Source organism: Rana temporaria, chromosome 11 (assembly GCF_905171775.1).
Source record: "Rana temporaria chromosome 11, aRanTem1.1, whole genome shotgun sequence".
Classification (NCBI taxonomy): Eukaryota; Metazoa; Chordata; class Amphibia; order Anura; family Ranidae; genus Rana; species Rana temporaria.
Window position 1 is genome coordinate 65199592 of NC_053499.1, and position 25469 is coordinate 65225060.

Consider the following 25469-nt stretch of genomic DNA (forward strand, 5'->3'; position numbering starts at 1 on the left):
GTTTTTTCATTTGTACCCATACATACGTCCCTTCCTTATATGTCCTACTGCATGCTTGACATTGTTCACCCCCTTCTTTTTTTGTTCTTCCTGAAAACTTCAATAAAAATATTGAAAAAGAAAGTGAAATTAAACCTTTTTTATAATTAAAATATTAAACATGTCAAAACCAGCATGTTTAGTTATATCCTGGATGCTATGGTTTCCATTTACTTTAAACAGTTTTCTTCTCTGTTCCGATATACGTGGTTGTCCCAGCTTAAATCTGGAAAATACATTCTCCATATGCAGCATTATGGAAGGGAAAATGGGAGTGAAAAATATTGCTAATTTATTTAAAATAAAATAAAAATCCTCTATCTACCTTATGCTCATTATAAGCACACAAGAGTCACCCAGTACACCCAGATCAGTTATATTGGAACTCCCTTATCTACCTAAAGTTCATTACATACACTGTAAAGGGCCTTTAAAAACCTAATACATGTCCTATCTCTGAGGAATGTTTCCAACACCTTGTTCTATGCCACAAAGAATTAAGGCAGTTCTGAAGGCAAAGGGGGGTCCAACCTGGTACTAGCAAGGTGTACCTAATAAATTATATATATTTATACGTATATAAACCATATACGCAATGCTCATCTACAAATCAGGGAATGCTTGAATGTAATGCTTATTAAAACAGTCTTTCAATTTAGATTTATAGTAAATTATAGATCATATATCTATAGTAAATGAAAATTTGAAATGGCCAAAAAAAGATTGCTCAATCAATGATTTATTGCATATGTTTCTATGATTAATTTCACAAGACAAATTATTTGCCATGGAAATTACATCATAATGATATACAGTAGTTCACCTATACAGATATTTACTGTTCAATCTTATATATGGACTAAGGCAAATTTGGGAATATATGGGCAATTCTCAGCAAAGCAAAAGTGCTCTGCAGAAGAATAAACCATTTGGGCACCACTGCATCTTTAGCTCATTATCTGTTAGGCTATCTTTATCTAATAAAAATATTATTTAGTGAAGAGACTCTATCCACTCACTTGGGAAGTGATTTACAGCCTTCAGATCACTAAATCCTATGGGTAAGCTAAGGATTGAGCCCTTATTTAAAATTAACCCTACAGACAAATACTTACTGTTAAAGCGCTGCCACATAGTCATAAAACTTAACAATCTTCTCTTAGGAAATATACATCACAGAATCAGCTAAGGACTGCAAATCAATGGCCCAGTTCCCTCATGAGTGAACAGAAAGAGTTAAACTATTTCCTTAAGAACTCCATCAATACTGGACTCTGTCTTTATCTTTGTGTGTCCAAATGATCAACAAAAGCAAAAGAGCTTTGAAGCCTTGCACAATGTGCATTAACCATGTGTATGTTGTAATTTTAATTCTTCTTACTTAGACATTTTTTCTTGTATTACCTATCGCACTCAACCAATAAATGTTTGCTGTTGTACATATATACAAGTACATCTATTGAAGTCAGGCATTGTAAATGTACAATGCAAGCCTTGCAGTCACATTCAGATACCTTTCTCCTGCTTCCCAGCAAATATTGTAATATTCTAAACATTTGAGTTTCCTCGCAGCTGTTTTTCCAGATAACATTTGAAAGCATCAACTTCTCTGGGCAGATATTCTGTGATCTGTGGATTGTCTGAAGGATTCTATTAAGCATTATGTTAGATTTAAATGCTATCCCAGAAATGTTTAAGAAATACCATCTTGATAAGAAACATATTAAATATTTAGAGCTTTGAAAGTGTAACAAGGCATCATGTTGTGTATGAATATGTTATTTAACATTTAATGATTTCAAGAATGTAAAATTAGGGTATATGCATTCAGTGAGTAGTTATGTTAGTGAGCTGTTGTGGTCACGTTGCTGCCTTCATATTTCCAAGATAATAATGTTGTGCATTGCATGGAGCAGGACAATAAGGGCAGGAATGCTGTCCATGTCATTTTCTGACAAGTGCTATAAAATGAACAAACAAAAATAACTATTATTACCTTGAAACGCTTGCCTGATATACGATCACAACAAATATTTGCTAGTGCCCCATTGTGTTTGGAGGATGCTAAAAAAATATTTATTAGAAATATATCAGGATATACCTGTATGTATTTAAAGCAACATAATAACACTAAGACAATTACAGTATCTCATAAAAGTGAATATGTCCCTCACATTATTGTAAATATTTTTTTATATCTTTTCATGTGATAGTACTGAAGAAATGACACTTTACTACAATGTAAAGCAGTGAGTGTACAGCTTGTATAACAGTGTAACTTTTCTGTCCCCTCAAATTAACTCAACACACAGCCATTAATAACTGTTGAGTGGGAAAAAAACTGGAAGAGCAGGTGGTGGAATAGTATTTTAAGGTATTTTTAACAGATAAGTTGTGTTATTTTTTAATTTCAGACAGTCACTAAAAATACTTATGGTGAAATACAAAATTATCCCAATTTTTTATGAGAATCAGAATCTTTTTATAATTTATTTATTTAAGGATAAAATGCTTTTCCATAATGTATACAGATTTGAATTGCTTTGATAAGGCAGCTTGAAAACACGATCTTTGTTCCTGGGCTGAAAAATATTGGTTAACAGGTACCCTGCCTAGAATCATCTCTATCACCACAAATATCTCTAATCCCATGTGGTGAAGGCAAAAGATATCTATTTTTCAGGTCACGCACCTGGAAACAGCTAGTTCTTTTCAATAGCTCAGATTTAATGAACTGTGAAATATTTGTTTTATTACAAGAGATTCGGTTTACCTAATGCTCCTGTTGTTTTTTGTAAGATGTTCTGTGCAACCTTGGAGTTTATTGAGAGTTTACAAACACACCTTGAAAATCCATGGGAAAAGGCTTTTGATACAAGATAATTTTTAAGTGGCTAAAAAAAAGTAAAGTAAAGCAAATACCTGACATAAGAAAATCAAATTGTGAAAGGATAGTAGAGCTATAACATCTTAGCTTGGTATTATTTCATTATCAGGCTAAATTGCTCTGCAGACTCTGCATATTCTTGTTTAAATTAAAGAGAAAATCATATTATAACCACTTAAGGACAGAAGGTGTTTTTCAGATTCGGTGTTTACAAGACTAAAACAGTTTTTTTTGCTAGAAAATTACTTAAAACCCCCAAACATTATATATATTTTTTTCTAACACCCTAGAGAATAAAATGACAGTCATCGCAATACATTTTGTAACACCGTATTTGCGCAGCGGTCTTACAAGCGCACTTTTTTTGGAAAAAATGCACTTTTTTGAATTAAAAAATAAGACAACAATAAATTTGGCCCAATTTTTTTATATATTGTGAAAGATAATGTTACGCCGAGTAAAATTATACCCAACATGTCACGCTTTAAAATTGCGTCCGCCCGTGGCATGGCGTCAAACTTTTACCCTTAAAAATCTCGATAGGCGACGTTTAAAAAATTCTATAGGTTGCATTTTTTGAGCTACAGAGTAGCTCTAGGGCTATAATTATTGCTCTCGCTCTAACGATCGCGGCGATACCTCACTTGTGTGGTTTGAATACCGTTTTCATATGCGGGCGCTACTCGCGTATGCGTTCGCTTCTGCGCGCGAGCTCGTCGGGACGGGGCGCTTTAAAAAAAAAAAAATTGTTTTATTATTTATTTTTATTGATTTTATTATTTTTTACACTGAAATAAAAAAAAAAAATATATCACTTTTATTCCTATTACATGGAATGTAAACATCCTTTGTAATAGAAAAAAGCATGACAGGTCCTCTTAAATATGAGATATGGGGTCAAAAAGACCTCAGATCTCATATTTAGACTTAAAAGCAAAAAAAAAAGGAAAATTTGTCATTTAAAAAAATGACAACAAAAAAATTGTCTCTTTAAGAGGCTGGGCGGGACTGACGTTTTGACATCACTTCCGCCCAGCAGAGCTATGAGGACGGGTGGGGGCCATCTTGCCCTCACTCAAGTCCTCACACACAAGCTGGCAGCATCCGATCTCCTCCGCCGCTACCGACGGCTCCGGTAAGCGGCGGAGGGCGCGGAAGAGCGGCGGGAGGGGGGGCCCTCTCCCGCCACCGATAACAGCGATCTCGCGGTGAATCCGCCGCGGAGACCGCCGTTATCGTTTACACGGCCGCCCACTGTAAAGATGGATACCTCAGTTGTGGCAGCAGCTGCTGCCGTTACTGAGATATCCATCTTTAAAAACAGGACGTATATATACAGTGGGCGGGCGTTAAGTGGATAATATATATGGTTGTAATTAGACGAAGGGTACATTAACAATAAATAGAATACCAGTGTGCGGAACACTGGAATTTCTGCATCTCCTTTTGTCTGTGAAGTACTTTTTTATGTAAAATGTACCAAACAGGCTACATTGCTACATTAGTAATGAGCCAACTAACCTGGGTTTGCTGGTTGTTCACCAAATCCAGCTTGAAATCTGCAATATAACACACAAATCCTACTGATATCTATAGGAGACAAAGCTTGTTTTTTTTCTGAACTTTTTAAAGCCAGTTTTCTAAATTCTGTTAAAATGTACTAATGCAAAATAAATGTATAAATACTGTAAATAAAATACCATTCTGCAAAAAACAGGTTTATTAAAAGGCTACATGAAACATGCACAATTCCTTTAAATAACATTTCAGGGGTATGTATTAAAGCTGCATTTGAAGTGATGCACCTGAAGGATGAACTATAGTGAAAGTGATTAAGGCTTCTTTCGCACTGTCACTTTTTCATCTCCACCTGCTCACCGATCTACTGCTGAACAGTGTTGAAAGAATGTAGGAGAGAACACAACTATTGCTAAATGACATTTCACAGTTAGCTTGATTCTGTGTGTTTATAAACCTAATGGCCAAATGGCCAATCCCCTCAACATCTATATCAGACCCATTGCCAGGATTCAGAATAAGGGTCTGGAATGTAGAATGGATTTTAAGGAGAACCCACACAAAAATACACAAAAAATACTTTTTTTGAATGAAGTCGCATGGGGAGGGCTATATTTCTGTAACTCCCTTATATTCTAGATTCTGATGCCCCCCAAAGACCCCCACGTCCACTGGGCCAGTGATGTGGGAAAGTGCCCCTTTCCCCATTTACATGGGGACAATATGCCCTGTCAGGGTCTTCCCCTAGAATAGTATCTTCCTCATGTTGAGAGAATGTGGCCTGGTATAGTTTAGGAGCTGAGCTGCACATGTGCAGCCAGGCTTCATGCTCAGTTAAATGTCAGATATGGAACTTATAGGGAAACCCCATGCTATGCCATGCATGAATTTTGTTTAATTTTGCTTTTCACCACATGTGTCCCTGTATGGGCAACAATTTAAGGGCTATAAAAAAGCAAAAATAGGCATCGAGTCCCTCCAAAATCCATACAACCCTTATCCTTGATGAGGACCTGGGAGTTTGATATACATTTTAAAGGTGAAGGCAGGCAAAAAAAAAACACGGGCCCCCCATATATATATATATATTTTGATTTGATAAATTATTACACCAAAACGATGTGACATAAAAAATTGCAACTATCATTTTATTCTCCAGGGTCTCCATTTTCCGAAAATATAATGTGTGGGATTTTAACTAATATTTAGGCCTAACATGTGCATTTTAACAAGCGTGAAAAAAATGCAAAAATTATTCTGGCAGCGAAAAGCTTAAACATACCTCTCCATGCAATATTAACTTAGGGCCAGATCCTCAAAAGAGATACGCAGGCGGATCTGCTGTTCCGCCTGCGTATCCCTGTTTCTATCTTTGGAACTGATCCACAGAATCAGTTTCCAAGAAATAGACAGAAGATCCGGCAGGTGTAATAGTTTTACACTGCCGGATCTTAAGATGCAGTACCGCGACCGCCGCTGGGGGCATTCATCGTCGAAATTACGCGTTGGGTATGCTAATGAGGAGTTATGTCGATCCTCAAAGCTTTTTCGCGTTCGCTACGTCGCCGCTACGTTAGTTTCCCGTCGCTTAGTTACACTTTTGTAAATCAGCCCTACTTTTACACAGCAGGCGTACTGCTGTGTAAAGTATGGCCGTCTATCTCGCGTCAAATTTTTAAATTTTACGTCGATTGCGTAAGCCGTACGGGAATACGGAAATACGCTACGCGCCGCGCCGATCAAAAAATGACGTCGCGCAAAGCACGTCAGGAAATTTGCGTCACAAACATGCGCAGTACGTCCGGCGCGGGAGCGCGCCTAATTTAAATGGGACTCGCCCCATTAGATTAGGAACGCCTTGCGCCGGACGGATTTGAGTTACACCGCCGCAAATTTGCAGGTAAGTGTGTTGTGGATCGATACCTAACTTAGGAAAGTTACGTTGCGCTGCGGGGCTGTGGATCTGGCCCTTAGTTTTTAGGACAGCATCTTGGGACCAACTGGTTATATGATACTACTTTAGTTATAGTTACATTTTTAAATGAGTTATAAAAACTTATAAAAACTAAGTTATAAGTTATAAGTTATAAAAACTAAGATGAGTCAGGTCAGCTATGTTTGGAGAAGACATTTGTTTTAGCACTGATTCATTTGTATATAGCATATTGCTGCCACCGTTTTTGTTGCAGGTTAATTGTTGTCTTGAATTTTTAGTGTAATAAAAATGCTATAATTGATCTGCTCTAGGAGCTCAATGTAACTATATGTGAGCACTGCAAAACAACCATGTGGCTCCTTCTGCTTTTTTTCTCTCTCCCAATTTGGGCTCTGCTGGATAAGGGATTGGAGGAGACTGATACAAATCAAATTTTGATACTTACACAAGTTGCTTTAAAAAAACGTTATATAAGTTATTATATGCTTTATAATACATACATTTTACTAAATGTAGGCTGTGATATGGAACTTGTGATGACCCCTGGAATTATCTTTGCTATATTTGCCTAACACAGGAGAGAGACTGGAGGAGAGGTGTTCAAGGACCATTAACAGGTTACATGACAGGGCTCTACTCATTACTAACTACTACTCCGACTCTACTACTAATTTAACTAAATGATGTATTGTGTTAGTGAGTGATCTTAATTCAAAACACTTCTTTCTAAGCCAACATACAGTGTAATGGATACAGTCATAGTTTTCTCTATGGACAATGTTAATTTCCTGCCCTGGGTACCAGACATTTTCCCTGTTGGTTATCTTCTTGGGCAATGGTCCCCTCACCACCCCCATGAGCGTCCCTGCCTCTGGAGCCTATGAGAGGACCCAGCTACTGGAGTTGTCGCTTCCACCAATAAGAATTATCCACATCAAGCAGGCAGTGATGTGGACACCTGAAGAAGGACCCCAATAAGCAAACAGAAGAAGGGAGAGAATCCATCATGGGACCATGGCTTCAGGTAAGTAAAGTGGGAATTTGGATAGTTTTTTTTTTGTTTTCATACCAGCTGATAATTGGGAGGGGGGTGGAGGGGTTTGACACTGACGCTTTATAAAGCAGCAGTTTAGCTTTTTTGTGCTTTAAAGATGTGTTTAGTGCTCTGTCAGATTTGGAACTCTGTTACATTGTTACATTGCCTGATAAAACCAAGAATTCTATGAGAGCCTATATATTTTGAAGCTTGGTATCAGCTGGTATAGTACCCAATCCAACTGTATTTTTTCTGTTTTATTAAAAACATTTCTGGTGTCATGTAGTCATAGTGTGGCAGAACTTAAAATGTGTTTGACTCATCTAAGGCCTCACTGTCAATACTCAGAAATCCACAACATTAAACATTTATCTGAGGTAGAGCTACAATCAGCCCAAGATACACTGTCCTTTGCATGGGCATTGCATCACCTCCCCTACCTGGGCATCCAGCTCACAGCCAACATTTATGATCTATTCGCAGATAATTATCCACCACTGTTGAAAAAGGTGACAGGCTTAATGATGCAGTGGTCATCCCTCCCTCTTTTGTGGCTTGGGAAAATCAATGTAATTAAAAAGGCTGTATTACCAAAGTTTCTGTATTTGGTCAGAGTCCTACCAATCCCAGTCTCAGCATACTTCTTGCAGATTATACAACGGAGGGTAACAAAATTTGCCTGGGGTACGATTAGGCAGAGGTTGCCCAAACCTACTCTTTATTGCCCTAATCTGTGAGGAGGCCTAGGCTTTCTCAATTTTGAGGTATATTACAAAGCAGTTCACTTGGAACATTTAGGAACAAGTATCACGCAGTTAGGAAACCCCCCTGTGGGCCACGATTAAGTCAGTGGATTGTGACCCTTTATCCGTATCTAATCATATATGGCTATGTCCAGCAGATCGCATAAACATAACTAAGCCTGTTACAACAAACTCCCTCTTGTTTTGGGACAATTTCAAAACTCCATATGGTCTACCGTCCTCACATAACCCAGCCTTTTACCTGGCCTGCTATTCCCCTACAGCGTTTCGGGCTTTAATCACAGGTGGTCTTACACATTTACAAAATATGGTGACAAGGACTTTGCTTCTATCTTTCCAAGCCATATGTGAGTCACATGGACTCCCCCAATCTGAATTTTTCTGATACCTATACCTATGCAGATAATTTTCCCGGTTTGAACACCACTGCAAACGAGACCTGAATGCTAGAGGGCTTATCTCAGCTCTATATTCTCAATTCCTTGCCAAAACAGATGAGGGCCGCTCTCGTATTTTGCTAAATGGGAAAGGGACCTGGGTTGCACTTTTAAAACAGCAGACTGGTCAGAAATTTGGTCCGTTACTAAGGCTTTTTCACCAAATGTAATTGCAGTTGAGGCCAATTATCAGGTGCTTACACAATGTTATCTTGTCCCTGCTAGAATAGCCAAGTTTTCTCTTAATCACTCAGCCCTCTGCTTCTGCAGCTGTTCTGAACTAGGTACACACATGCATATATGGTGAAATTGCCAAGTGGCCCAGAATTTCTGGAATGCCATTTTCGCACTCACCTCTGCAAAGTTCGAATGCTCTCTTCCACCAGATATATTAACTGACCTCCTGAATCTGAGGCCAGAATCTCTGACTAATCTCATCTATTTGCTCCCCTTTCCTCTGTTTCCTACCTTTTGTCTTTAGGGACCCACACCTTATCCTTCTTTTCCTTTTGTTTTCCCTTTCCTATTTGCTAGCTATTACTACATGGTAGCCCTACTGTGTTATGATCACACAGCTCATTACCACCATCACAAATAAACCATGGTACAGAAGACTATTAGTTACTGGATTCTATGTAAAGTCTCAATAATATGTTATTTGGATTAAGCTTTCATCCATTGGATATTGTATGTTTAGCCAAATTTCAGTGACTCTAAAGCCTCGTACACACGACAGAGTTTCTCAGCAAAAACCAGCAAGAAACTTGCTGGGAGATATTTTTTGCCTAGGAAACCGGTCGTGTGTACATTTTCGTCTAGGAAACTGTCGAGAAACTCGACGAGCCAAAAAGAGAGCAAGTTCTCTATTTCCTCGACGGGAATGGAGAAACTTGCCTTGTCGAATTCCTCAACAGCCTAACAAGGAATTCGACGAGGAAAACTATGTGTTTCGCCCGTCGAGTTCCTCGGTCGTGTGTACGAGGCTTAATTGGCACTCTTTTGTTATAGCATGTTAGCCACTGGGCTGCATTCTATTTGTATGCACCACTGTGGTGGTCTACCCTGTCTACCTTGAATGTATCTTATGCTTTTTGTTACTTTTGTTTAAAAGAAAATCTTTGAACATGGAAAATGCATTTGACTACAGATTTTAGGAAGTACTAAAGGTATCTGGATATATTATCTACATGTCAGATGTTATATTATTAGTCATGAGGGTCAAAATGATACAGTACTTTTCTACCTACAAAAGGTATGTGACACACACATCAGGTTTAGACTATTTAAAGCAATGATATGGGACTACTTGTATTATTGTTTATGCTGGTTTCACAAATATTTACAGTACATTGGAAAAGATAAGGATTAAATAATATTCACATTTACTGGCAATTACTTGTGCTCATTTATGCCCTTAAAGGTTTGTTTTTTATTAGATCAAGCGATTGCTGTAAGCTAGAGCATTTAAATATCACTTACCTTGTTTTTCCTTTTGACCTACAAAATACAGTAATCCAGGTTTGAAAATGCCATTTCCTGTCACTCCTCTTCTTGCTTTCCACCAGCATCTGAGCCATTTTACATGGTGGAAAGCAGAATGTGCTCACCCCCTCCCTATGACAACAGCCCTGCGTGAAGATGCTCTCTTATCCCTCACAGGCATGGAGGCTAAGCCTAATGGGAACTGTAGTTCCCATTAGGCCGTGATGTAGCAAGAATGAATGCACACCGCAAACCAGGAAGTCAGTGAGAATAATGATTCAGGAGTGACGGAGGTGAATAAAACAGCTCGATTTCAACAGGTATCATACTAGTATTAATGCAAAACATTACTTTTTACTTTATCAGCTACTGTCAGACTTTATTTTAAGAGGAAAATATTTTTGTCTTTACAACCCCTTTAACTACAGCAAGGAAATGGAAAGAGAATCACACCTCTTTACTACAATCATTTTTTTTTTCCAAAAGTGACCCACAATCAACAAAATAGTCTTGACTTGCTTTACTGCTACAGTGGCTTCATCATAGGAAAAATAATAAAGACACATGCCCATTAGAAATGTGGTATGCACACTAGCAAAATACAAATAATATACAAACAAAAAATAAATACAATTTTTGATTACTGCTTTTTTATACAATAGACGCAAGTATATATTGGGGTCTACAATGTTGGTGTAATTCACAAATAATAAAGACATATGATGTATGGACCCTAATGCAAGAACTTGTTTTTTTTTTAAATACTTTAAATTTTAACATTTTCTTTTCTTATAACAGATGATTTAGAAACAAAATGTATTTGCATAGATTTCCTAGTTTCCTGTAAAATTTCTTAATCAATTCCATATTACCTATAAGTCACTGTACAACAGTGTACAGTTTGTGCTGTTAAACAATCCAGCTGCTCAAACCATGATTAATTGTACATATACAGCACAGTACAGAACAGTTTATGTACATGCTTTTACAGTAGCAAAATCCAGAGCATCTTGTAAAGCAGGCATAGCTGTAAAATGCCTCATCAGAAAAAACAGTTAGCTCCCATAATTACTTTTGAGTTCCAAGATGTTGGTAAATAATAACCTTGCAGTAATCATACATTTTTTTAAGGTATTCAATACAACATATTATGACTTTTTTGCTTGTCTAAATGTTGTTGTAAAATAATATTTGAAGAAAATCAATGTATTAAATTAATGTTTCTTTTAGACTATTACAGCAGTTTTTGAGATCATAGGTAACTGTGCCACATAAATACTTTTGCCAGTATGTTATGCCGCGGTAACTTTGTTCTTTTTTTTCGAATCCTTAAAGAATTTGCGCTGTAAGTTACAGCGGTGTAGTGTATCTTTGGCGGCATAATGGCGCAGAATTCAAATCTCTGTGATGGGGGCGTGTTTTATGTTAATACGTCGTGACCTGACGTAAACAACGTTTTTTTTTTAACTGCGCATGCGCCGTCCGTGGGGGTATCCCAGTGCGCATGCTCGAAATTAACCCTGGAACAAGCCAATGCTCACGACGGTGATGTCATTCTACGCCAATTTTCCATTTCGCGAACGAATTACGCAAACTACGTAAAAAATTCAAAATTGTACGCGGGAACGACGGCCATACTTAACATTGAGTACGCCTCATAACAGCAGCTTTAACTATACGCCGGAAAAAGCCGAACGCAAACGACGTAAAAAAATGCGCCGGCCGGTCGTACGTTCGTGGATCGCCGTAACTAGCTAATTTGCATACTCAACGCGGAATTCGACGGAAACGCCACCTAGCGCCCGCCGAAAAATTGCAGCTTAGATCCGACGGCGTACTAAGACGTACGCCTATCGTATCTAGCCGAGATGCCGTAGTATCTTGTTTTGAGGATACAAAACAAAGATACGACGCACAAAATTTTAAATTACGTGGCGTATCAAGAGATACGCCGGCGTAATACCTTTGTGGATCTGCCCCTATATGTTTATAAAGCCCATGAAAAAAGGTGGAGAATGTTGGGACTAAAGATCACAACAGAAAATTTGTAGATGAATCAACCACAAAAAACAACCATCAGCTCCATGCAAAATACTTTATTGACGAATGCAAAAAAGGATCAAAAATATTTCTTTCTGATACTGTGAGTTTCTGAACTATTCCCCAGTTGGATCTACTAGTATCAACATTATAACCACTGCTATCTGGATGTGCATTGCCATAGGCATTATTCGTCTAGTTTGATGATCCCAATTGCCACTGACACACTTCTAAGACATAATTTTGTCCGGATTATAGGGGTAGATTTATTTCAGGCATCCAGAGAGGGTGGACTTTGGATCCCACTTTGATCTTTTAGTATATGCAACATTGTACTGTACTTTTTCATGCATGTTTTTACTGTTTTGTATGTTCTGGAGGAACCCCTCCTCCGTTGTGAATGTTTATACCACCTCGGATGAGTTTTTTGATACTGTTTTGCATTCACCAATAAAGTCTTTTGCATGGAGCTGATGGTTGTTTTTTGTGGTTGATTCACCTATAAATTTTCTGTTGGGATCTTTAGTCCCAACATTCTCCACCTTTTTTCATGAGCTATATTGTTTAATAGGAGGATCCCATCCTATTAGGACAATTCAACCCATTAGCATACCTGCCATTCATTCCAGTTGGATTCTAGGCATTTTACATTTGTCTGTTTCATGTTTAGAAAGCCACCTCAGACACAGCATATTTACTTGACCACTATCATATTACTTGACCAATTACCACTATCCCTGGTCTGGGAAGGCCCAAGGTGAGAAAAGTCTCCTCCACATCAGGACCAGTCTCAAAAACCAGCTGTTCTCCTCATCTTCACTCAGCAACTTCCAAATCCCTCACTCTGGCAATTGGGCCATGTAGGCCCTTACTTTGACAACTCTGGGAGTCTACTTTGCCCGAAAACCCTGACCCAATGATGGATGTTCCAAAGGAACTCAGTAAATGGCTGATATCCAGAGTTGACTCCACCTTACAAAAATACCTCAGAGGGGGTCCATTAGATTATTGCCGACCTAACTTATATGCTGCAGCAGATCTTCCAGCATCAAACAACTCTGGATATCTGCCTCCAATCGCTGAAAGGGAAATAATCCACCATTGATCATCACACAAAAATTCATATTTTTACTGGAAGACCTGGAAGATGTAAACTGAAGAAACAATATCCATATTAGGGGTCTCCCTGAGGCAACCTAAGGATTCAAACTTAGGAAACTTTCATCAACTTCTGTTGGCCTCAGAAATAGTCCACTTACTTTAAAGGAAGATATCCTTCAAAAGGCTTGCAAAAAACGCCCTACATCTTCAAGCGATGATTCCTCCACTTCTGGACAAATTTTGCCAATGGGGCTTGACATATTGATGTGGTCACCAGTCAACTAATGTCTCAACTGCTGTTTCAGACCTGTATGCTGTCTTGGGTCTAGAACTAGCTCTAGTGGAAAATTGGCTCATCATCTCCCTATGCATGCTTCCCCTTCTTCAAGCCAGTGGTCCACTCCAAGACCACCTCTTCAGCTAAATAAACCACCAGCAAAATGTCTATCATTGATTTGAATTTACCTTTCCAGATACTGAACTTACAATGGCCTACCCTCTTCAGCCTCCCATGGGTTTCCACATGAGAGCAAACATCTTATGTTGAGATCTATCTGCGGAGGTGTTCACAGAATTCTACCCTGATCTCAATATTTTCATATATTTTATGTGACAAAACTGTTTGCTCTACAGAACATCCTGCATTTCTTTGCTTTATGAACAAGTGTGATCCCTCCCGGGGACACCTTTTACCCCTATAGAATGAGAAACAGCTATCAAGTTCAAAAACAGTAGAAAGGCCCCAGGACTAGATGGCTTTTATAAGAAATCTTTCCCATTCTCTCCCCCCCATGTCCTTAGCACAATGAACATTAGGGATGAGCTGAACACCCCCTGCTTCGGTGTGCAGAAGAACATGCGAACAGGCAAAAAATGTGTTCGAACATGCAAACACCATTAAAGTCTATGGGACACATACATGAAAAATCAAAAGTGGTAATTTTAAAGGTTAATATGCAAGTTATTGTCATAAAAAGTGTTTGGGACCTGGGTCTTGCCCCAGGGGACATGTATCAATGCAAAAAAAGTTTTAAAAACAACAGTTTTTTCAGGAGCAGTGATTTTAATAATGCTTAAAGTGAAACAATAAAAGTGAAATATTCCTTTGAATTTTGTACATGGGGAGGGGGGGTGTCTATAGTATGCCTGTAAAGTAGCGCATGTTTTCCGTGTTTAGAAAAGTCCCTGCACAAAAAGACATTTCTAAAGGAAAAAAGCCATTTAAAACTGCTTGCGGCAATAATGTATTATCGGGGGCTGGCAATTCAGATACAGGTCATTGAAAAAAGATGGAATGGGTTCCCCTCCAGTCCATTACCAGGCCCTTTGGGTCTGGTATGAAAATTAAGGGGTAACCCCGACCCAAAATTAAAAAAAAAATGTGTGGGGTCCCCCTAAATTCCATACCAGACCCTTCAGGTCTGGCATAGATATTAAGGGGAAACTGTGCATTTTTTTTTAACTGGCGTAGGGGCCCCCCTCAAAATCCATACCAGACCCTTCAGGTCTGGTATGGATTTTAAGGGGAACCCTGCACCAAAATAAAAAAAATGGTATGGTCTATTCAGCCAAAAATCCATATCAGACCCTTATCCAAGCACACAACCTGGCAGGCCACAATAAAAGAGGGGGGCAAGAGAGTGCCCCCCCTGGATGTACCAGGCCACATGCCCTCAACATGGGGAGGATGTCCCCATGTTGATGGGGACAAGGGCCTCATCCCCACAACCCTTGCCCAGTGGTTGTGGGGGTCTGCCGATGGGGGGCTTATTGGAATCTGAAAGCCCCCTTTAACAAAGGGGACTCCCAGATCCAGCCTCCCCCATGTGAATTGGTAACAGGGTACTTTGTACCCCTACCATTTCACAAAAAAAGTGGCAACATTTTTAAAAACCACAGTAAACAGCTCGGGACAAGTCCTTTATTAAAAAGAAAAAAACAGGTAAGATTCGGTTGGAGAGGGGCACGAGGCAGGGGTGCCCATTGTCACCCCTATTATTTGCTCTGGTAATGGAACCATTGGCCATTGCAATAAGGGCAGACACAAAAATGGAGGGATTCGTGAGGCCGACAGGAGAGGAGAGAATCGCACTCTATGCGGACGATGTTCTCCTCTTCCTCGGGGACACGAATCACTCCATTAAACAAGCAATGACTATATTTAGAGATTTTGGGAAATTATCAGGATTGGTAATAAACTGGGAGAAATCAGCATTAATGCCGATAGATCCAATAGAGAGCCAAACCTTAGCAGAAATCCCCCAGATGAAGAAAGTTGAGATAATGAAATATTTAGGAATATTTATAACAAGCGATCCCAATAAATACATAAAGTATAATTTAGTACCCCTCCTGTCTAAATTCAAAAAGAAAATCCACATCTGGCGGTATCTACCCTTGTCAGTGGCGGGGAGATGCAATTTGATTAAAATGCTGTGGATGCCCCAATTATTGTATATATTGCATAATTCACCAATATGGATAAATAAGAAATGGTTTAGGAAAATAGACACATTGTTCAGAGAACTAATTTGGAAAGGGGGTCAATCTAGAATCAAGTTGCAAACACTGCAATTACCTATACGAGAGGGAGGAATGGCAGTACCTCACCCACAATGCTACTTTTTGCAGCACAGCTGCAGCATATAGGGGTGAGAACTGAAACAGGAGGGGATACAAATGTGGGATTGATGTGTTTGGGGGCACCCCATAAGACAGTGGTGGAGGTATTGGAGGCCAACTCCTTCACTAACAGAATCCCAACGGTTAAGATGGCCCTTAAAGTGTGGAAAGCAGTAAAGATACTAGGAGGACAGGAAGGAATGACAGAATACACACCACTGTGGGATAATAGGAATCTTCAGGAACTGGAGTCAGTTGGGAAAATCAATGAATGGGCAGCTAAGGGGATCATTAGATTGGCACAGTTATATGAAGGAAGAACTATAAAAACATTTGCCGCAATTAGAAAGGAATATGATGTACCTAAACATACATTCTACAGATACCTCCAAATCAGACATGCACTAGATGCTCAGTTTAATAGAGTAGGGCCAATATGGGTTAAGACCTTTGTCCTTCAGAAGCTGAGTAACTGGAGCAAGACAAAGGGATTTATCTCCGAGGTCTACTCATACATATGTAAGGAGAGCATTGAAGGCCCAGAAAAACTTAAAAGCAGAGTAAAATGGGAGGAAGACCTAGGGATTATAACAGAAGATCAATGGAGGAAGGTATTGGAAAGAGGACATTCGGTTACAGTCTCGCCAGCACCGAGATTTTCCTTCCTGATGCTGATACATAGGACATATTACACACCTAAGAGATTATTTAACTTCGGATTGAGAGTGGATGCAGGATGCCCCAGGTGCCACGATACAGGAGATTTATTGCACATGATATGGAAGTGCCCAAAACTGTTCAGGTATTGGAGGGGGATACTGGACACCATTAATAAGATATATAAAATAAAGCTGGAGATGAACCCCAGACTATGTATTCTGGGCCTAGGGGAAGAAATAAGTAGAATGACCAGCACATCAAAAGCAGTGTTGAGATGTTGCTTTCAGGCAAGAAAGCTAATAGCATAGAGGTGGCAAGCAGGGAACCCTCCATCAGTAAAGGAATGGATTAACGCAGTCACAGAGACAATCTGGAAGGAGAAGGTGGTTTATACCAGGAGAGGGAATATCAGGGAGTTTGGTAAAATGTGGAACCCTTGGTTGGAAGAAATGAGATACCCCGTGTGAAAGAAAACCCAATAAAGCGGATGGTTAGAGTAGGGAGGGGGGAGGGGAGGGAGGGAAAAGGGTAAAATAAAAGGGGGAATATTGAAGATATGTATGAAATATGTGTAACAGAAATGGTAAAAAGATATATGATTGTAACCACCTGTTGTTTTTAAAAGATGATGAAAATTAATAAAGAATATGAAATATAAAAAAAAAAGAAAAAAACAAGAAAAAGATTCCAGCGATGTAATCCATTCTCGATCTCCAGTGATGTAAATTCATTCTCGATTCTACAGCGCCAGCGCGAGGATACAGCGCCAACACGATTCTGCCTCCAGGGCATCCGACGAATGATGTGCTGACAGTGCTTATATAGCTGAGGGCGTGTTCGACCCGAACATAAAGCTCATCCCTACTAGCAATGGGTCCTTTCTATTCCACCAATTGGGACATGAAGTTGTCCTGTAAATCACTAAACATTTTTTCTAATGCCCACCTAATAATATGGTCACCCTCTTGCTCTATCCTACACACTTTAATATCTCCAACCTCTCTTCAACCTTACCCTCTCTACTGGCATCTTCCTCAAACCTCCAAAACATGCACAAGTCATTCTCTTACCAAAAAATGCCTCACTGTATCCCACCAATCTTAACAATCTAGGACCCATCTCCTTAATCCCTTTTGCCTCTAAACTATTTGAATGTTTAGGGGCAGATCCACTTACCTCTGCACCGGGTGCAGTGTATCTAAGATACACTACGCCGCCGTAACTTTGTTCTTTTTTTTCGAATCCTCAAAGAATTTGCGCTGTACGTTACGGTGGCGTAGTGTATCTTTGGCGGCGTAATGTTTTTTTTAACTGCGCATGCGCCGTCCGTGGCGGTATTCCAGTGCGCATGCTCGAAATTAACCCTGAACAAGCCAATGCTCACGACGGTGACGTCATTCTACGCAAATCCCTATTCGCGAACGACTTGCGCAAACGACGTAAAAAATTCAAAATTGTACGCGGGAAATGACCGCCATACTTAACATTGTGTACGCCTCATAACAGCAGCTTTAACTATACGCCGGAAAAAGCCGAACGCAAACGACGTAAAAAAATGCGCCAGCCGGTCGTACGTTCGTGGATCGCCTTAACTAGCTAATTTGCATACTCGACGCGGAATTCGACGGAAATGCCACCAAGCGGCCGCCGAAAAATTGCAGCTCAGATCCGACGGCGTACTAAGACGTACACCTGTCGGATCTAGCCGAGATGCCGTCGTATCTTGTTTTGAGGATACAAAACAAAGATACAACGCGGGAACTTTGAAATTACACGGTGTATCAATAGATACGCCGGCGTAATTTCTTTGTGGATCTGCCCCTTAGTCTACAACTGACTAAGCGACCACCTCATTGACAATAATCTTCTTGATCCCCTTCAGTCTGGATTTCGCCCACAGCACTGCACTCACAAATGACTTACTAACAGCTAAAACCAATGGTCATTATTCTGTACTCTTACTCTTGGACCCCTCCGCTGCCTTTGATACAGTTGACCACCCCCTTCTCAAAAAAAAAAAACGTAGCTTGGTCTCCATTGCTGCACGCTCCATGGTTCAAATCTTACCTATCTCACTTCACCTTCAGTGTCACATACAACTCCACTTCCTCCTCTCCAACCCCTCTTATGCCGCGTACACACGATCGGAAATTTAGTCAGGAAAAGTCCGATGTGAGCTTTTGGTCGGAAATTCCGACCGTGTGTAGGCTCCATCTGTATTTTTCTGTCAGAATTTCCGCCAAAAAAAATTGAGAGCTGGTTCTCAATTTTTCCGACGGGAAAAGTTCTTGGAGGAAATTCTGATTGTCTGTTTGCAATTCCGACGGAGAAAAATCCTACGCATGCTCGGAATCAAGTCGAAGCATGCTCGGAAGCATTGAACTTAATTTTTCTTGGCTCGTCGTAGTGTTGTATGTCACCGGGTTCTTGACGGAATTTGGTGTGACTGTGTGTATGCAACACAAGTTTGAGCCGAAATTCCGTCTGAAAAAATCCACGGATTTCTTGTCGGATTTTTCAATCGTTGGGGTTTCCCAAGGTTCTGTCCTTGGACCTCTACTATTCTCGGTCTACATGTCCCCCCTGGGTCAGCTGATAGCCTCCCATGGCTTCCTCTACCACTTATATGCAGATTAACCCAAATCCATCTCTCTACCCCTCAGCTCACCCCATCAGTCTCTTCATGCTTTACTGATTTACTAACAGACATATAAGCCCGGATGTCACACTACTTTCTCAAACTGAATCTATCTAAAACCAAGCTCAATATATTTCCTCCCCCACGTGCCCCTTCCCCTGACTACTGTCAAGATCAATGGCACAACTATCAGTCCATCTCCACATGCCAGGGTGTTAGTGGTAACCCTAGATTCTGAACTGTCCTTTCAGGCACTGGCGTAGCGTGGGGGGTGCGGGGGGGGGTGGCACTGGGCACAAAATTTAGGGGGCCGCAGCACAGCATCTGGTGCCAGTGTCACACTGTCCTATGGACGGTGTCTTTTGCTGCGCTCCAGCCACCATGTTGCGGCTCAGGGATGGGCAGCGGCTGACGGTGATTGGACGAACGGGTGTCATGTGCGATGGCAGGGGCTGGGTTGCTCTGGTAGTCCCACCTCTGCCTCACTGATACTGTATGAGCCGCCACTGTTATCTTCTCCTCCTCCGCGCCGGACTGGATCTCCCCTTTCCCGGCGCGGTGGCGTCTGCTCTACCCCACAGGCACATGTAATGAAATTACGTCTCCGGAGGTTCTTCCATCCTGACCAAGTGAACTGTGGAATGTGACAGTGACACAGATGTACAGTACAGTCTCACAGTGTACACTACTACACACATACACAGAGTTTTATCATCTCCCCCAATGTCCCCAATGTTCCTCCTGTCCTCTCAATGTTCCTCCTGTCCCCCAATGTTCCTCCTGCCCACTTATTCCCAAAGTCCCTCCTGTTCCCCCAACTATCCCCAATGTTCCTCCTGTCCCTCCTGTGCCTCCAATAACCCCCAATGTCCCTCCTGACCCCCTAAGGTTCCTCCTGTCCCCCAACTTATCCCCAATGTTCCTCCTGTCCTCTCAATGTTCCTCCTGTCCCCCACTTATACCCAATGTCCCTCCTGTCCCCCCCCCAATGTTCCTCCTGTCCCTTAACATTAACAGACAGTGTATATATAATATATATACCGTGTAGTACAGCCCTCAAATTTCCCACTAGTTTACTCGCATTTTGAGAGTGGAAATTGAGGGCATGCGAGTGTGGGCTACGTTGGAGAGTGGGGCAAGCACCACTGGCATGGAGCCGTTCTCCCAGTGATCACCCCAGGGGAAAGAGAACGTGTAGAATGAGGAGAGCCGCCGGATCACAGAGCATGGATATAATCCGATGTAACAGCTTACATTACAATTGCCATCTGCTCATTGCTACACACAGCCCCCATCTCCTGTCATAGACAGAACACCGGTCCAATGCTGGGATGCATTCTGTTTATCATAGGTGCAGGCCAGGAGGTGGGGCTGTGTGTAACCATGAGCAGAAATCAATTCAAATGTAAGCTGTTACAGTGGGCTATATAAGCGATCTGTGATCCGGCGGCTCTCCGCTTCCTCCATGCTCTCTTCCCCTGTGATGATCCGGCCGCCCTCTCTCTTCCTCGGCACAGGTGAGGCTTTAATGGTGGGCACAGGTCACTCTGCAATGAAGCGCACAGGTCACGTTGCAATGATTGGCACTGGTCACGCTGCAATGATGGACACAGGTCACACTGCTGTGATGGACACATGTGAGGCTGCAATGGTGGGCACAGGGCACGCTGCAATTATGGGCACAGGTGAGGCTGCAATGGTGGGCACAGGTGAGGCTGCAATGGTGGGCACCAGTTACGCTGCAGAGATGGGCACAGGTCACGCTGGAATGGTGGGCACAGGTTACGCTGCAATTATGGGCACAGGTAACACTTCAATGTTGGGCACAGGTCACACTGCAATGGGGGGCACTGGTCATGCTGCAATGACAGGCACAGATGAGGCTGCAATTGTGGGCACAGGTCACATTGAAATGATGGGCACAGGTGAGGCTTAAATGGTGGGCACAGGTCACGCTACAATAGTGGGCACAGGTGAGGCTGCAATGATGGGCACAGGTCATGCTGCAATGATGGGCACAGGCAAGGCTGCAATGGTGGGCACATGTCACGCTGCAAAGATGGGCACAGGTGAGAGTGAAATGGTGGGCACAGGTCACACTGCAAAGATGGGCACAGGTGAGGCTTAAATGGTGGGCACAGGTGAGGCTGCAATGGTGAGCACAGGTCAGACTGCAATGATGGGCACATGTGAGGCTGCAATGGTGGGTACAGGTCACGCTGCAATGATGGGCACAGGTGAGGCTGCAATGGTGGGCACAGGTCAGACTGCAATGATGGGCACATGTGAGGCTGCAATGGTGGGTACAGGTCACGCTGCAATGATGGGCACAGGTGAGGCTGCAATGGTGGGCACAGGTCACGCTGCAATGATGGGCACAGGTGAGACTGCAATAGTGGGCACAGGTGAGGCTGCTTTGGTGGGCACAGGTCATGATGCATGGATGGGCACAGGACACACTGCAAAAAAAAGCTCTGCCTCGATGAGAGGCATCCCGCCAACTGCTATCTTTTCGCTGTGACAGCTGTTATATAGGCAAATGTGCCATCAGAGGCGGGCAGGGTCATTCAGTTACATCATTGGGTGACACCACCCTTGCCTATATAACAGCTGTCACAGCCAAGAGACAGCAGTCGGCGGGACGCCTCCCACGGAGGTGGGCTATTTTAATTTTTTCTTTATATTTTTCAGGTCCGTCGGGTGGCGTGATTGAAGATAGATGGACATCGGGGTACACTTTTTTAATTAAATTTTTTAGGGGTACAATGTAATCGATACCCATTCTGGGTGCCCCCAAAGCATTCTCCCCATGTTGTGGCCTGACATGGTTCAGGAGGGGGGCACTCATTTGTCTCCCCCATCCTGTCCTCCAGGCTGTATGTTTAGATAAGGGTCTGGTATGTATTTTGGGGAGGACTCCACATCAATTATTTTTTACATTTTGGCATGGAGTTCCCCTTAAAATCCATACCTGACCCAAAGGACCTAGTATGGATTTTGGGGGGGACCCTACACTGTTTTTTTTTTTGCTGTGGAGTTCCCCTTAATATTCATACCAGACCCAAAGGCCCTTGTATGGACTTGGGGGGGACCCACACAGTTTTTTCCTTGATTTTTATCTATATTACCGTGAGCCGGCAATACATTACAGCTGTGAGCAAGTTTAAATTACATTTTTTTTCCCTTTAGAAATTACATTTTGCTGAACGTTCTTTTAATAAAAACACATCAGACAGACTTGCCACATTACAGACAGAATAAGGGAACCCCAGGCATGATATTTGAAGGAATATTTTATTTTTTATTGTTTCACTTTAAGCATTCTTAAAATCACTGTGCCTGGAAAAACATGTCCCCTGGGGCAGTACCCGGGTCCCCATACACTTTTTATGGCAATAACTTGCATAGAAGCCTTTAAAATTAGCACTTTTGATTTTTCATGTTCGTGTCCCATAGACTTTAATAGAGTGAGCATATTCGCACACATTTTTTGGCTGTTTGCATGTTCTGAACCGAATAGGGGGAGGGGGGGTATGTTCAGCCCATACCTATCGCTTTATAGACACATCCCTCCCCTCTTATACCCTCCCTGTCCCTCCGATACAAGGAATACTCCTGGACATTTGCCAGCCAGTCGTGTGAACTGTCAAACCAAGTTTCTGATATTCCCACAAAGTCTAAATCCTCTTCATGCATAAGCAGTTTCTCTATTTTGTTAGCTAGGCTCCTAGCATTTGTGTATAATCTCCTCAATTCTGTATGAGTGCATATTATTTTCTCCTTAGGTATTCTGAGGCTGATTCAAAATCAAAAAACAGTGCTCTGTTATCTGGGGTATCCTCAAGGGCCCCAGATTCGTTTAGTGAATGTAGAAAGAATGAGTGGACCACAGCACTAGTTAAAGCCCATCCAATTTTAATTGTACATACAAATAAGCCCCCAACCTGTATCTGGGCTCAAAATTCAGGCAATATGCAAGATCAGAAATACAATAGGTATAGTAGGGTAGCTGATACTTTCATGGATTTTAAGGAGTTATTGGCTTTGTGATTTTAAGCTATGTATGTTCCTTTATTATACTAATGTCTGGTATAATTTTCTCTGTTCCTAATCCTAAATGGGGTATCATGCCATTTAGGCCTCTTTATTCAAGTTATTGGCCTTGTGATATTAAGCTAAGCATGTTTTTTTTTTTTGTAATAAAATATTTGATTTTTATTCTACACAGAGTGTATCATGTATGTGCTGATATGTTTAGATAATGTTTAGATAAGGGTCTGGTATGTATTTTGGGGAGGACTCCACATCAATTATTTTTTACATTTTGGCATGGAGTTCCCCTTAAAATCCATACCTGACCCAAAGGACCTAGTATGGATTTTTGGGGGGACCCTACACTGTTTTTTTTTTTTTTGCTGTGGAGTTCCCCTTAATATTCATACCAGACCCAAAGGCCCTTGTATGGACTTGGGGGGGACCCACACAGTTTTTTCCTTGATTTTTATCTATATTACAGTGAGCCGGCAATACATTACAGCTGTGAGCAAGTTTAAATTACATTTTTTTCCCTTTAGAAATTACATTTTGCTGAACTTTCTTTTAATAAAAACACATCAGACAGACTTGCCACATTACAGACAGAATAAGGGAACCCCAGGCATGATATTTGAAGGAATATTTTATTTTTTATTGTTTCACTTTAAGCATTCTTAAAATCACTGTGCCTGGAAAAACATGTCCCCTGGGGCAGTACCCGGGTCCCCATACACTTTTTATGGCAATAACTTGCATAGAAGCCTTTAAAATTAGCACTTTTGATTTTTCATGTTCGTGTCCCATAGACTTTAATAGAGTGAGCATATTCGCACACATTTTTTGGCTGTTTGCATGTTCTGAACCGAATAGGGGGAGGGGGGGTATGTTCAGCCCATACCTATCGCTTTATAGACACATCCCTCCCCTCTTATACCCTCCCTGTCCCTCCGATACAAGGAATACTCCTGGACATTTGCCAGCCAGTCGTGTGAACTGTCAAACCAAGTTTCTGATATTCCCACAAAGTCTAAATCCTCTTCATGCATAAGCAGTTTCTCTATTTTGTTAGCTAGGCTCCTAGCATTTGTGTATAATCTCCTCAATTCTGTATGAGTGCATATTATTTTCTCCTTAGGTATTCTGAGGCTGATTCAAAATCAAAAAACAGTGCTCTGTTATCTGGGGTATCCTCAAGGGCCCCAGATTCGTTTAGTGAATGTAGAAAGAATGAGTGGACCACAGCACTAGTTAAAGCCCATCCAATTTTAATTGTACATACAAATAAGCCCCCAACCTGTATCTGGGCTCAAAATTCAGGCAATATGCAAGATCAGAAATACAATAGGTATAGTAGGGTAGCTGATACTTTCATGGATTTTAAGGAGTTATTGGCTTTGTGATTTTAAGCTATGTATGTTCCTTTATTATACTAATGTCTGGTATAATTTTCTCTGTTCCTAATCCTAAATGGGGTATCATGCCATTTAGGCCTCTTTATTCAAGTTATTGGCCTTGTGATATTAAGCTAAGCATGTTTTTTTTTTTTGTAATAAAATATTTGATTTTTATTCTACACAGAGTGTATCATGTATGTGCTGATAAATTAAAAAGTTTTCTGTATCAGGAGTATTCCTGTAATTTTTATATTTCTAGATACATTTTGGACGTGGCACAGTGGAAGCCTTGGGTTATACAAATTACCAGAATCAAGTGTTTGGTTACCAAGAACTAATTAATGATTTTGCTGGCAGTGCTAGAATACAGTAAATCCTCAGTCTAGAAACATATTTTAGTGCACTCTTTAAACATGATTTTCTTAGGAGAAGAGATAGTGGTCTTTTATCCGTGTGGTCTTTTGCGTCCAGTTTTCGAAGCCTCAATTATAAAACCAATATTGATAACATAAAATTCAGAATTTAAAGCGGAGGGTCACCCAAAAGTGAACCTCCGCTTTTCGGAACCCTCCCCCCCTCGGGTGTCACATTTGGCACATTTCAGGGGGGAGGGGGTGCAGATACCTGTATAATACAGGTATCTTGCACCACTTCCGGGTATAGACTCCCACGGGAGTCCCGCCCCTTGACGTCACCCCCCGTTGTGTTCTGAGAAACACACGGCTCCCAGAACACAGCGGGGACCAGTGAGGAAGCCGCAGCGCTTCACTTCCCCACCGAGGATGGAGGTGGGGGAAGCCGAGAGCTGAGTGGTTGCTCGTCCTCAGCTGCTGCCATCGCGGTCGACCTGGACAGGTAAGTGTCCATTTTTTTTAAGTCA